At 40.1% G+C, this 14,491-nt stretch overlaps 1 pseudogene; it reads right to left on the reverse strand.

The window, feature by feature from the left end:
* Positions 1-7,070: 7,070 nt before the first annotated feature.
* Positions 7,071-14,491, reverse strand: part of LOC141051182 (uncharacterized) — a 106,528-nt pseudogene continuing 99,107 nt past the window's right edge.

Here is a 14,491-nt window from a genome sequence, read left to right on the forward strand (position 1 = left end):
CTGTTCTATGTGTGCTTATGTGTCCCCATCTAGTGGGCTAACTTAAGTACTGCACTTTCCCTACAACATATATATTTATACATTACACTACAGAGTAACAACATTACAAAACATACATGACATTCCACATTATAACACCAACACAGGGCAAGGGGAGTGGGGCACCACTTAGACTTGGTACACTCCTAACAGACAGACTTGACACAAGCCACTGTCTGGAAAACTCCAGAGAAATCCCTATACCCTTTAACATCTGTACTGGGATCTGATTTTGCAACAGGACCCAGTGGAATACTACCATGGATGGGCTGCTATCCAGAGGTAGGAAAGGTCACCAACAAGAGTCAGAGCAGAGACGTCCTGACAAGAACAAAATCAGGATCTATAAGAATAGTGAGAAACTAGCCGGAGTCAATACAGGAATGCACTTAACAAAACAGGAGCAGATGCACACCTAGCCAGGGAAACACTAAGCTATCTTTAGCAGCTTCCAACAGCAAACTGGAAGGCTTAGTATGGTGTGGCACAAACTGAGTAGCTGGAACAGGGAGCTGATAACTCCAGCTAAAAGCACACACACCCATGTTGCCACACAGATGGCACTACGGATCTCAGCCAAACTAACCATAGTGGCTAAAAAGGCCTCACTGTCCAGAGCTTCTGGTTCTGAAATTTCTATCACCACCACCACCAGCAGAGTGAATAAGGCAGCATCTGGCTACAGAAGCTGAAGTCTCAGAAGCAGGTCCTGATAGAGATGTCACAACCACTACTCAAACTGAAAATGGTGAGAGGGGCGCCTAACTGAATTCTTGTTCCGGGTGCCAGAAAACCTAGATACACCTTTGTCGGCCGTCATTTAACAGCTGTCATCTATGTAGTGAAACCTCCACCAGGGGGAGCTGGTGAGGGAAGAGAGGTTACACACTAAGAGCAGCAACAATGAGCAACAGCACAGGTGTGACAGGTAACGAGAGAGAATGGTCAGACGAACCGCGTCAGAAACTAGCTGGAGCAGATGTACCAGGAGGAGCAGCAATACACGTAGTCAAAATACCAAGCCGAGGGTCAGAAAGCCAGAACATGAGCAAGGGGTCCAAAAACATGAGGCGAAATACGTGGTCAGGGTACAAGCCGGGGAGTCAGATGCCAGAGAGAGAACGTAACAGCAGAGACGAATACCAAGAGACGGGGTCAGAGATCAGTCCGGGTCATACACGTGGATACCAGTCAAAGGCAGGAGGATCACCAAGGTACAAGGGTCAGAGGATCTAAACTGGAAGCTTGAGCTATCACTAACACTGGTCAGCAGGCTGTGAGAGACTGAAATAGCCCCGCGAGCTCCAGAACGAGGCTGAGGAGATTAACCCCCGCATGACCAGTCCAGAGTGAAAACAGCAGAAAATAAACTCCGGACTGGACCATGACAACCTACATAACTATACAGTGCATGAGATTAGCATTGCGTCCCTTTCAGGAGTTTTTCTCTATGTTATCAAAGCTAGAGAGGAACAATATTTTGGAATGTTTAAGTACATAAAACCATTAAAATAAAAAGCCCCAAAAAATTATATTGCGTTTTATAGCAAAAAAAACCTTGTTTTATAAGGTAATAACTCCGGAATACTTCAATGGATCCCACCGAGTCATAGATTGCTCTCTCATGACACATTGTACTTCATGATACTGGTAAAATTTGTTAGCTTTCACTTGCATTTATTTATGAAAATATTGCAAATTTGAAAAAATTAGTAATTTTCAAACTTTTAATTTGTATGCCCTTAAATCAGAGTTGTATCACACAAAATATTTTATAAATAACATTTCCCACATGTCTACTTTACATCAGCACAATTTTTGAAGCATACATTTTTTGTTAGAAAGTTATAAGGGTTAAAGGTTGACCAGCGATTTCTCATTTTTCCAACTAAATATACAAAACCATTTTTTTAGGGACTACATTACAGTTGATGTGAGTTTGAGGGGCCTATATGACAGAAAATACCCAAAAGTGACACTTTTCTAAAAACTGCACCCCTTAAGTGCTCAAAACCACATTCAAGTGGTTTATTAATCCTTCAGGTGCTTCACAGGAATTAATGGAATATGAAAGGAAAAAATGAACATTTAACTTTCTTTCACAAAAATTTTATTTTAAACCCATATTTTTTATTTTTGTAAGGGTAACAGGAAAAAAACGGACCTCGAAATTTGTTGTGCAATTTCTCTTGAGTTTCGGTACACTGCAGAGCTCGAAAGAGAAGAAGTGCAATTTGACTTTTTTAAAATGAAAAATTTGCTGTAATAATTAGCGGACACTGTTGTGAGTTCATTTTCCCCTTCACCATCGATGTCTGATGAACTCCCTCTTCTGGTGAAGGAAGGTAGTGAGGCTGATTACCAAACACCTGATCTGGTAGATGATGACTGGGTAACAGGAAATTCTGACTGGATATAAGGCAGCCGACGCCCTTCTGAGTCGCTGGTGATTTCTCTGCTGGATTCTTGGAGACCAGTCTGATTCCTGCTTCCCAAAGATAAGTTTTTGCTCTGCTTTTGAACTTATTAGTTTTGTTTTCCTTGTTTTTTGGTGTTCAGCCATCCCTGGTTGGGGGTGTGCTGAGTTCCATTTTTGTCTCTGATCAGTTTGTCTCTTTGCTCTGTCTTCAGAATTTACCTGAGTGCTGATATAGTCTTTTTGAAGTCCTAGCGACTTCAGGGCCTGTTTTTCCTATCAGACGGTTGGGACATTTTTTGGTAGGGTTTTTTACGGATTGCAGACAGCAGCTTTTCTATCCTGTCCTTTTTAGTTAGCTTGGGCCCCATCGTTTGCTCAACCTTTCTATCTGTTAGTGTTTTCATCTTGCTTCACCGTCATTATATGTTGGGGGCTGCCTATTGCTTTGGGGTCTGCTCTGGGGCAGTTTAGATTTCCCCTTTCTTTCTTTATGCTTATTTAGTTCTCCGGCTGTGATCGAGGGGTCTAGGGCATCGTAGGTACCCCCCACGGCTACTGTTAGTTGTTGTGGATAGGATCAGGGGTCTGCAATCCGATAGCTACCAACCTCTCCGGTTTTCTGGACTTACCTTGTATTTTTGTTTTTTCCTCCTTCGGTGACTCATTCATAACAGAACACCATGTCACATTTGAAGAGTTCGTGATGTGCCTATACAGCGGAAACCGCTCACAAGTTACCCCCAGGTGCTTCACAGAAGTTTATAACATTGAGCCGTGAAAATAAAAAAATATATATATAAAGTGCTGTCAGTGAGAGAAACAAAATAGGAATCTTGTGGGTATGATACATTTTAATGGCTAACAAATAATAGTAAATGATGTTACAAAGCAAGCTTTCGGGACTGCTTATGTTCCTTCATCAGGCTGACATAACAAAATATTTGATGAAACCTTATTTATATACAGTTTAAAGCACATGCTGGTGTGATACATGGACATTTCAATAGACAATACAATTTCAATAAACAAATACTGAGCTTGAAGAGAGAATCTTTAATTAGGTAAGATTACATCAAAGGTGTGAAAGTTCTGTGGGATCAAAAGGCTGTATGGAGGAAATAGCTCAGATATAGTAATAGGCCATAAAACCTTCTGACAAATTGAGTCCTGTGTGAATAGAATCAAAGATTGTAATGAATTTGTACTCTCACACCCTCCTGTGTTTCTGTGATTGTGTGATTCTGTGAGGGTGTGAGAGTACAAATTCATTACAATCTTTGATTCTATTCACACAGGACTCAATTTGTCAGAAGGTTTTATGGCCTATTACCATATCTGAGCTATTTCCTCCACACTGCCCTTTAATCCCACAGAACTTTCACACCTTTGATGTAATCTTACCTAATTAAAGATTCTCTCTTCAAGCGCAGTATTTGTTTATTGAAATTGTATTGTCTATTGAAATGTCCATGTATCACACCAGCATGTGCTTTAAACTGTATATAAATAAGGTTTCTTCAAATATTTTGTTATATCAGCCTGATAAAGGGACGTAAGCTGTCCAGAAAGCTTGCTTTGTAACATCATTTACTATTATTTGTTAGCCATTAAAAGGTATCATACCCACAAGATTCCTATTTTGTTTCTCTCACTGAGAGCACTTTATATATATTTTTTCTACTGGCTAACACGGTACCAAACCACTTTTTTCGTTTTAATAAAAAAAACAAACATTTTCACACAAAAGTGTTTTTTAGCCCCAAATTTTGCATTTTCACAAGGGTAACGGGAGAAATTGCACCATACAATTTGTTCTGCAAATTCTCCTGAGTACGCCAATCCCCCATATGTGGCATAAAATTATTGTTTCGGCGCACAGCAGGGCTCAAAAGGAACGGTGCGCCATTTGACTTTTTGAATGCAAAATTTGCTGGAATCAGTAGCGGTTGCCATGTTGCATTTGCAGAGCCTCTGTTGTGCCTAAGTAGTGGAAACTCCCCCACAAGTGACCCCATTTTTTTAAATTATACCCCTCAGGGAACTTATCTAGATGTGTGGTTAACACCTTGAACCCCCAGGTGCTTCAAAGAAGTTTATTATGTTTGGGCCATAATAAGAAAAAAAATCAATTTTTTCCCACAAAAATGTTCTTTTAGTCCCAATTTTTTTTTTCACAAGGGTAACAGGAGAAGTGTATCATACAATTTGTTGTGCAATTTCTCCTAAGTATGCAGATACCCAATATGTGGAAGAAAACTACTGTTTGGGCGCACGGCAGGATTTGGAAAAGGAAGAGCCATTTGACTTTTTGAATGCAAAATTTGCTGGAATCATTGGCGGACGCCATGTCTGGTTTGGAGAGTCCCTTATGTGCCTAAAGAGTGGAAACCCCCCAGGACTGACGCTTTTTTATTTTTTTTGCAAATAAGAAAATCACTGATGTGTGAACTACAATTGGAAGAAGTAAACAGAGATTTAATCTTTTGCCACACTTGCAAGAAGACATCCAGCCTGCATGGGCCAACAATCCTACATTTAAAATTTTTAAAATTTTTGTGACAAGAAATTGCTGCACTTAGAAAGGCCAGAGGATGTCCAATGTACTAATAGATGGGTGTCTCTAATAAGGTGCACAAATCAGTTTATAGATGCTTTATTTCCATTGTTTGCTTTCTAATAACAGATGTTTATTGGTAATTGATTACATTTAAGTCATCAATCCGTGATTTAAATTGTTTTCCATTTCTCTTGTATGACGACATGTGAATTTACATTGACTGTCACTCATACAATTTGCCTAGCAAATTATTTAAAAGAAAATGTCTACCTGCCCGTGTGATTTCTCTGAGTAATAAAATAAACGCAAGAAAATTTTCCCCACATTCTGAAAATGAAAATTATTTTTCCCCGTGTGTGACTTCTCCAATGTGTAACTAGATTTCATGAGTTTGTAAAACATTTCCCATATTCTAAACACGAAAATGGCTTCTCCCCTGTGTGAATTTTCCGATGTTTAGTAAGATCAGATTTCGTTATAAAACATTTCACACATTCCGAACATGAAGATGGCTTCTCCCCTGTGAGAAAAATATTCAGAATTGAGAGTCCTCAGTGGTTGATACCATCTTTTCAGTTAGCCATTAAAAGGTAACACATTGCAAGCTTTCAAGACTACTCAGGTCTCTTCATTAGGCATAGACTAATACAAAATCTGAAGAGTCACATATTTATGCACAACACAGCACAGAAAAAATGCAATAGATGAGACAAGTGATGTGAAGCAGAATTCTGATTATGGGAGAGGGAGAAACATAAATATTGGACCAGTTCATAGATAAGGAGTCTGGATGTTTTATTGTCCTCTGATTGGGGTCTCCTAATGTGTCGTGATGCCCCCACAAGGTCTTAGGAGCAAATTCCTTAATTGATGTAAAAAGACATAAATCCATGCGACACATTCATTCCAACATTGAGAGTGTCAAAGGTCGTCATAAATTTATACTCACAGACTCTTCTTTCTCTCTGAGATGTGAAGTTACCTTTCAATACCAGTAATTTCATATCCCTGGTGTTGTGGTCCATCATACAAAAATGTTTTGCCACAGGTAGATCCATTCTTTTTTCTCTTATTGTGTGATGATGAGCATTCATACTTGTTCTAAGCTTTTGCCCTGTCTCCCCCACATACAGACCCCAACCCCATGGATAGAGACAAACAACTTGGTCGCCTCAAAAAGACCTTTTTGAATCAGGGCTACCATCCAAGAACAATTGAAAACCAAATTACAAGAGCCACCAGAATGTCAAGGAATCACCTGCTACATTACAAAGCTCAAGAAGAAAATAACCGGTAGCCTCTAGTAGTCACCTACAACCCAAATCTGGAAGTGCTAAGGGGAGCTGGACGGAAATTACAACCTTTACTACAAAAAGATGCCTGATTACAATCCATTTTTCCAGACCCCCCACTACTGTGCTTTAGGCAGCCCCCAAATCTAAGAAGCATCATTGTCAGAAGCTCCCTGTCCTCTCCTACAGCTGGAGGAACCTTTCCTTGCAACCAGAAAAAATGTAAAACCTGTTCATTTATAATGACCACGGACAAAATAAAGATCCCCAATTCACATCAGGACTACAAGATCCCAGGTACTTTCAGCTGCATTACATCTAATGTGGTGTACTTAAACATTTGTGCTAAATGTTCAACTGGGGGTCTGCATGTGGGGGAGACAGGGCAAAAGCTTAGAACAAGGATGAATGCTCATCATCACACAATAAGAGAAAAAAGAATGGATCTACCTGTGGCAAAACATTTTTGTATGATGGACCACAACACCAGGGATATGAAATTACTGGTATTGAAAGGTAACTTCACATCTCAGAGAGAGAGAAGAGTCTGTGAGTATAAATTTATGAAGATCTTTGACACTCTCAATCCTGGAATGAATGTGTCGCATGGATTTACGGTATGTCTTTTTACATCAATTAAGGAATTTGCTCCTAAGACCTTGTGGGGGCATCACAACACATTAGGAAACCCCAATCAGAGGACAATAAAACATGCAGACTCCTTATCTATGAACTGGTCCAATATTTATGTTTCTCTCTCTCCCATAATCATAATTCTGCTTCACGTCACTTGTCTCATCTATTGCATTTTTTCTGTGCTGTATTGTGCATAAATATGTGACTCTTTAGATTTTGTATTAGTCTATGCCTGATGAAGAGACCTGAGTAGTCTCGAAAGCTTGCGATGTGTTACCATCTTTTCAGTTAGCCATTAAAAGGTATCAACCACTGAGGACTCTCAATTCTGAATATTTTTCTATCTACTGGCTAACACGGTACAAAGATATACATCTTTCCTGTTCTCCCCTGTGTGAATTTTCTGATGCTGAGCAAGAGAGGATTTGTTTGAAAAACTTTTTTCACATTCTGAGCATGAAAATGGCTTCTCCCCTGTGTGAATTTTCAGATGTACAGCAAGATTTGTCTTCTGATTAAAAAATTTACCACATTCTGAACATGAAAATGGTTTCTCCCCTGTATGAATTCTTTGATGTTTAGTAAGATGAGATTTCGTTAAGCAACATTTCCCACATTCTGAGCATGAAAATGGCTTCTCCCCTGTGTGAATTTTCAGATGTGTAACAAGACTTGTTTTCTGATTAAAAAATTTACCACATTCTGAACATGAAAATGGTTTCTCCCCTGTATGAATTCTTTGATGTTTAGTAAGATGAGATTTCGTTAAGCAACATTTCCCACATTCTGAGCATGAAAATGGCTTCTCCCCTGTGTGAATTTTCCAATGCTTAGTAAGATCAGATTTCATCATAAAACATTTCCCACATTCTGAACATGAGAATGGCTTTTCCCCTGTGTGAATTTTCTGATGCCGAGCAAGAGTGGATTTGTTTGAATAACTTTTTTTACATTCTGAGCATGAAAATGGCTTCTCACCTGTGTGAATATTCAGATGTGCAGCAAGATTTCTCTTCTTATTAAAAAATTTACCACATTCTGAGCATGAAAATGGCTTCTCCCCTGTGTGAATTTTTTGATGCTGAGCAAGAGATGATTTGTCTGAAAAACTTTTTACACATTCTGAACATGAGAATGGCTTCTCACCTGTGTGAATATTCAGATGTGTAGCAAGATTTCTCTTCTTATTAAAAAATTTACCACATTCTGAGCATGAAAATGGCTTCTCCCCTGTGTGAATTTTCAGATGCTGAGCAAGAGAGGATTTGTCTGAAAAACTTTTTGCACATTCTGAACATAAGAATGGCTTTTCCCCTGTGTGAATTTTCAGATGCTTAGCAAGAGAGGATTTGTATGAAAAACTTTTTACACATTCGGAACATGAGAATGGCTTTTCCCCTGTGTGAATTTTCAGATGCTTAGCAAGAGAGGATTTGTTTGAAAAACTTTTTTCACATTCTGAGCATGAAAATGGCTTCTCTCCTGTGTGAATTTTCAGATGTGCAGCAAGATTTGTCTTCTGATTAAAAAATTTACCACATTCGGAACATGAGAATGGCTTTTCCCCTGTGTGAATTTTCTGATGCTGAGCAAGAGAGGATTTGTTTGAAAAACTTTTTTCACATTCTGAACATGAAAATGGCTTCTCCCCTGTGTGACTTCTCTGATGTTTAGTAAGATCAGATTTGGTTTTGCAACATTTCCCACATTCTGAGCATGAATATGGCTTCTCCCCTGTGTGAATTCTCTGATGTTTAGTAAGATCAGATTTTGATCTACAACATTTCCCACATTCCGAACATGAAAATGGCTTCTTTCTTGTATGTGTTCTTGGATGTTCACCATCCCTTTTGTTATATCTATTTTTATTACGAAGGACGAGAGGTATGTCTGGTGTAAAGGGATGCTCTTCAAAAGTATCAGCTGTGATACCAGGATCATTTGCATTAAAATGTGAAAATATCTGGTAATTCTCTGAGATCACGGTCCAGTTATCTGCCAAAAAAATAAATGTATATTTATTTTTCAATAGACATGGAATGAATCAATGCTAAAAATTGATCTTGGGTTGCTCCTGAACTGCTTCTTGACTCATCCAATGCTTATACATCCATCTGCCTCACTACTCTGCATGACCTGGATTACTTGTTAACTTCATAAACTGTAAAATGCCAGTCAACGACTAATTCCTGTTTATTCGGGAGACCCTGCATGTCTGTCTACCAGATATTTCTTGGATCCACTGTCTGTTTAGACCATCATCAGCTTTCCACAGTTTGCACAACCTTGCTGGTAAGCATGATCATGGCAGAACTGACCAATACCATTGAAGGGGTTGTTGCCTTTCAAATAAAATACAGTATGTCCATCGCTGCATTTGGCTTTAAAAAAACTATCTGCGGTCGACTCACAATATGTCAGACTTTCCACACTCCTCAATATTGAAATTGTAGCATCCAGAAAGAAAAGTTGTGAAGTTATAGAAATCACAATATCGAAATACATGTTAGTAATTTTGAAATTATAAAAAATGGAAACAAAATTTTCAAAACATCTCTATCTTTTCTGTATTGAGTATCAGTGGCTTGTATAAAAATGCGCTTACATGCTATGGTTGCTATCAATGAGGTTATTAATGGTCGTATGAGGAATGTTCTGCCGCACTGAATGCACATGGGCCAGAAAATCCTCAAGATCTGCTGCTGGCAGCTCAATTTGCAATTGCCAACCAATGATGTCTCAGAAATGCTCAATGGCAGAGAAGTCAGGAGACGCTGCAGAACATGAGAGCATGTTTAGACCACGCAGGCAGCTCACAGTACCACAAGCAATATGCAGTCTGGTGTTGTGTGGGTAGAAATACATCTCCTGAGATACTTTGGAGAACTGGCCAGATCACTGCAACGCCGAGCTATTAGTGTACTTGCAATAAAGATTATAGGGGTCCGGATACCGTACATTATGCCACCCCACAGTATAATCATGGGAGTAGGACCAGCGTGACATTCCCTCGTTAAGGCTTCCTCACTGCATGGTCATCATAGTCTCCAGACCAATCTCTCGCTATCGTTGTACTCAAGACAAAAACTGGAATCATCGCTGAAGAGGACAGACCTCTATTCCTGCCTCCACTGCCATCTTGTTCTTCACCTTGATAAGCCGGTGGCTTAGTGGCGTATAAAAATTCAAAACTTTGCCAATAAAAAAGTGGTTGTATGAATCTATGCTATGATGGGAATAACAAATATGCTAACTTTTAAAATTCCTTTATTTTTAAGAATAGGTGAGTGACTTGGAGTGGGTTTCTTCTGCTTTTATGAACCTTTTTTAACCCCTTCATGACCTTGCGATTTTCCATGTTTTGCAACTGCATTTTTTCTTCCTTTCTTCCTAGAGACATATATTAGTTTTTCTGTCAATATAACCATGTGAGGGCTTGTTTTTTGTAGCACGAGTTGTTGTTTTGAATAAAACAATTTTTTAAATATATCGTTCTGGAAAACAGGCAAAAAAAATTCCAAATGTGGTAAAATTGCAAAAAAAAAGTGCAATTCCACATTTCTGTTTTGTGTTTTCTATTTACCATGTTCACTAAATGCTAAAACTGACCTGGCAACATGATTACTTAGGTCATTCTGAGTTCGTAAATACCAAACATATATGGGTTCTTTTTTATTTACGGTACGGCTGTGTGCACACACAGCGTTTTTTTAGCGAATTTGCCTATAAATCCGCTATAAAAACGCTAAAAATAAGCTTCCCATTCATTTCTATGCATTTTCCAATTTTTGTGCATATTGATGCGCTTTTTACCGCAAAAAAACGCTTTGCGGTAAAAAACGCAGCATGCTCATTAATTTCGAGGATTTTTCCGCATTTCTGGCTATTTCTATGTGTTAGGAACCGCACGGAAAAAAACGCATAAAAAACGCGCTTTTTTTGCGCAAAAAAAACGCGGAAAACGCGCAGAAAAAAACGCGGTTTCTGGGAAGGGAGTCCAGGTTTTTAAGCAGAAATTTTCTGCTACGTGTGCACATAGCCTAAGTGGTGAAAAAAAATTAGCTTATGTGACCATTTTCTGAGACCCCTAGCAGTTCCATTTTTATTGGATTTGGTGCTTGTGTGAGGGCTTATTTTCTGCTCCCTGAGTTGACGTTTTTATTGATAACATTTTGGGGTAGATACAGTGTTTTTATTGCCTGTTATTGCAATTTTGCAGTGGCCAAAAAAACGCAATTCAGGCATTTCAATTTATTGTTTCATTAGGCCATTTACCGATTGGATTCGTTTACTTTATACACTGCTCAAAACAATAAAGGGAACACTTAATCAACAGAATATAACTCCAAGTAGATCAAACTTCTGTGAAATCAAACTGTCCACTTAGGAAGCAACACTGATTGACAATCAATTTCACATGCTGTTGTGCAAATGGAATAGATAACAGATGGAAATAATTGTCAATTATCAAGACACCCTCAATAAAGGAGTGGTTCTGCAGGTGGGGACCACAGACCACATCTCGGTACCAATGCTTTCTGGCTGATGTTTTGGTCACTTCTGAATGTTGGTTGTGCTTTCAGACTCGTGGTAGCATGAGACGGACTCTACAACCCACACAAGTGGCTCAGGTAGTGCAGCTCATCCAGGATGGCACATGTATGTGAGTTGTGGCAAGAAGGTTTGCTGTGTCTGTCAGCATAGTGTCCAGAGGAGCTACCAGGAGACAGGCCAGTACACCAGGAGTCGTGGAGGGGGCCGTAGGAGGGCAACAACCCAGCAGCAGGACTGCTACCTCTGCCTTTGTGCAAGGAGGAACAGGATTAGCACTGCCAGAGCCCTGCAAAATTACCACAGGCGTCTGCACAATAAAAACAATTAAAAACCACAAATGGAACATACCTACACGTGACTATTAGACTGATCAGACTTTACTGCTGCAAATTGTCCATATGTTTATACCAAACATGTTATGCATATTATATGGTGACAGAGGGCATTGTTGTGAATGCAAATTTTGAAACACTTATTGATATAAACATTTCTTCTTTTGTATACTGCATACCTGCCCACTTTTGTTCCATTTGTGTTTTTTAATTGTTGTTATTGTACACTTGGATCTCTCTGGCTATTGTATGTCAATAAAAGCCATTTTTCACATGGACATTCTGCTGTTGTGTGCATGTTATCCTGTGTCTCTTTTCTCCCTTTTTTTATTTAATCTTCTTGGCACAGTGTTGCACTCAGTTATCATATTCATGTCATATTTTCCGTGGTGCCCACCTATATACTTATATATCATGCGTCTGCACAAACGGTTAGAAACCGACTCCATGAGGATGGTTTGAGGGCCCGACATCTACAGATGGAGTTTGTGCTCACAGCCCAACACCATGCAGGGCTCTTCCCATTTGCCACAGAACACCAGGATTGGCAACTTTGCCACTGGCGCCCTGTGCTCTTCATAGATGAAAGCAGGTTCACACTGAGCACATATGAGAGAAGTGACAGAGTCTGGAGACACTGTGGAGAGCGATCTGCTGCCTGTAACATCCTTCAGCATGACCGGTTTGGCAGTGGGTCAGTAATAGTGTGGGGTGGCATTTCTTTGGAGGGCCGCACATCCCTCCACATGCCTGCCATTAGGTACCGAGATGAGATCCTCAGACCCCTTGTGAGACCATATGCTGGTGCGGTTGGCCCTGGGTTCCTCCTAATGCAGGACAATGCCAGACCTCATGTGGCTGGAGTGTGTCAGCAGTTCCTGCAAGATGAAGGCATTGAAGCTATGGACTGGCCCACCCCTTCCCCAGACCTGAATCCGATTGAGCACATCTGGGACATCATGTCTCGCTCCATCCACAAACGTCACGTTGCACCACAGACTGTCCAGGAGATGGCGGATGCTTTAGTCCAGGTGTGGGAGGAGATCCCTCAGGTGACAATCCGCCGCCTCATCAGGAGAATGCCCAGGCGTTGTAGGGAGGTCATACAGGCACGTGGAGGCCACACACAATACTGAGCCTCATTTTGACTTGTTTTAAGGACATTACATTCAATTTTAATTTTGTGTGTGACTCCAAATCCAGGCCTCCATTGGTTAATGAATCTGATTTCCATTGATGATTTTTGTGTGATTTTGTTGTCAGCCCATTCAACTTTGTACAGAACAAAGTATTCAATGAGAATATTTCAGTCATTCAGATCTAGGATGTGTTATTTGAGTGGTCCCTTTTTTTTTTGAGCAGTGTACTTTGATAGAACGGACATTTCTAAAAGTAGCGATATCAAATATGCATTTTTTTCGTTTATTTTTTTGTAAACTTTTTTTTGTATCTTTTTACAAGCTCCAATATTTCTCTTAGACTGGAAGCGGTGATCATCCGATCGCCTGTGCTACACATGGCAGGGCTTCAGCACTGCTATGGATAGGAGAAGTCACAATCTCCCATGAACGCCGGCCACGAGGTGGATCACGGATCCATCTGCGGCTGTTATAGGCTCATGAAAGGTGATCAGATCAGCGCTTTTTGGTACTCTTTACATTTAGAATATTTTTCTTATTGTGATATTACATCTATTTTTCATTTGTGTTTTATTACTTTACCTACACATGATTAGGGCTTTTGGAGTTGCTATTTTAGCATTTTATGGATATTTTGTACTTATTTGGACATTCAATTGGCTTTGGTGTGGTATACTATGAGGTTATCATATGGATCTACAGTCAGCTTCTTATAGATATGTTTATTTCCTTTGGCTAATTTCACACTTGCGTTGGGTAGAGCGGCGGAGGACTGCGTACTTCCTCAGTTAACCCCGCCCACTGCCGCATCTCTTCCATTCAGCTCCGCCTATGTCGGCATGTCGTTCTGACTCTGCGCCAAACTGCGTCGAACACAACATGTTGCATTTTGTTTCAGTCGGCGCAGCGTCGAAACGACGCATGCGGAGACATCCGCATACATTCGCACGGCCTACGTACCCAATGTTAAAGATAGGTATGCAGGATGCATGCCGACGTAGGCGAAGCTGAATGGAAGAGGTGTGGCAGTGGGAGGTGCTTAACGGAGGAAATACTCAGCCCTCCGCAGCTCTGCCCAACGCAAATGTGAAATTAGCATTTGTGATTATTGGAACACAACAAAATAGAGAAAAACAAAGGCAAAATGGACATTACTTCACTTACAACCTCAAAAATGGGTCGGACAAAATTGTTAGTCTACAGGTGTTAAATGGGATTTCAATCCAGACTCATTGCTTGCCACTTCAGAACTCTCCATGATTAGTTTCCATCCATTCCTGGATGCTTCTTGCAGTATGTTCGGGGTCATTGTCCCGTTACAAGACTAAGGACCTAGAACGCAAACCCAGCTTTCTGACACCGGGCACCACACTGCAACCCAAAATTCTCTGGTAATCTTCAGATTTCATGATGCCTTGCGCACAGTCAGGGAACCCAGTGCCAGAGACAGTAAAACAACCCCAAAATCCACAATTTTGGAACAGTGCCAACAGTTTTGTCAGGCTTTTTTTTTTTTAAGGTAT

The sequence above is a fragment of the Dendrobates tinctorius genome, unplaced genomic scaffold, assembly GCF_039654945.1.
Source record: "Dendrobates tinctorius isolate UK_male_01 unplaced genomic scaffold, ASM3965494v1 ptg000155l, whole genome shotgun sequence".
Taxonomy (NCBI): Eukaryota; Metazoa; Chordata; class Amphibia; order Anura; family Dendrobatidae; genus Dendrobates; species Dendrobates tinctorius.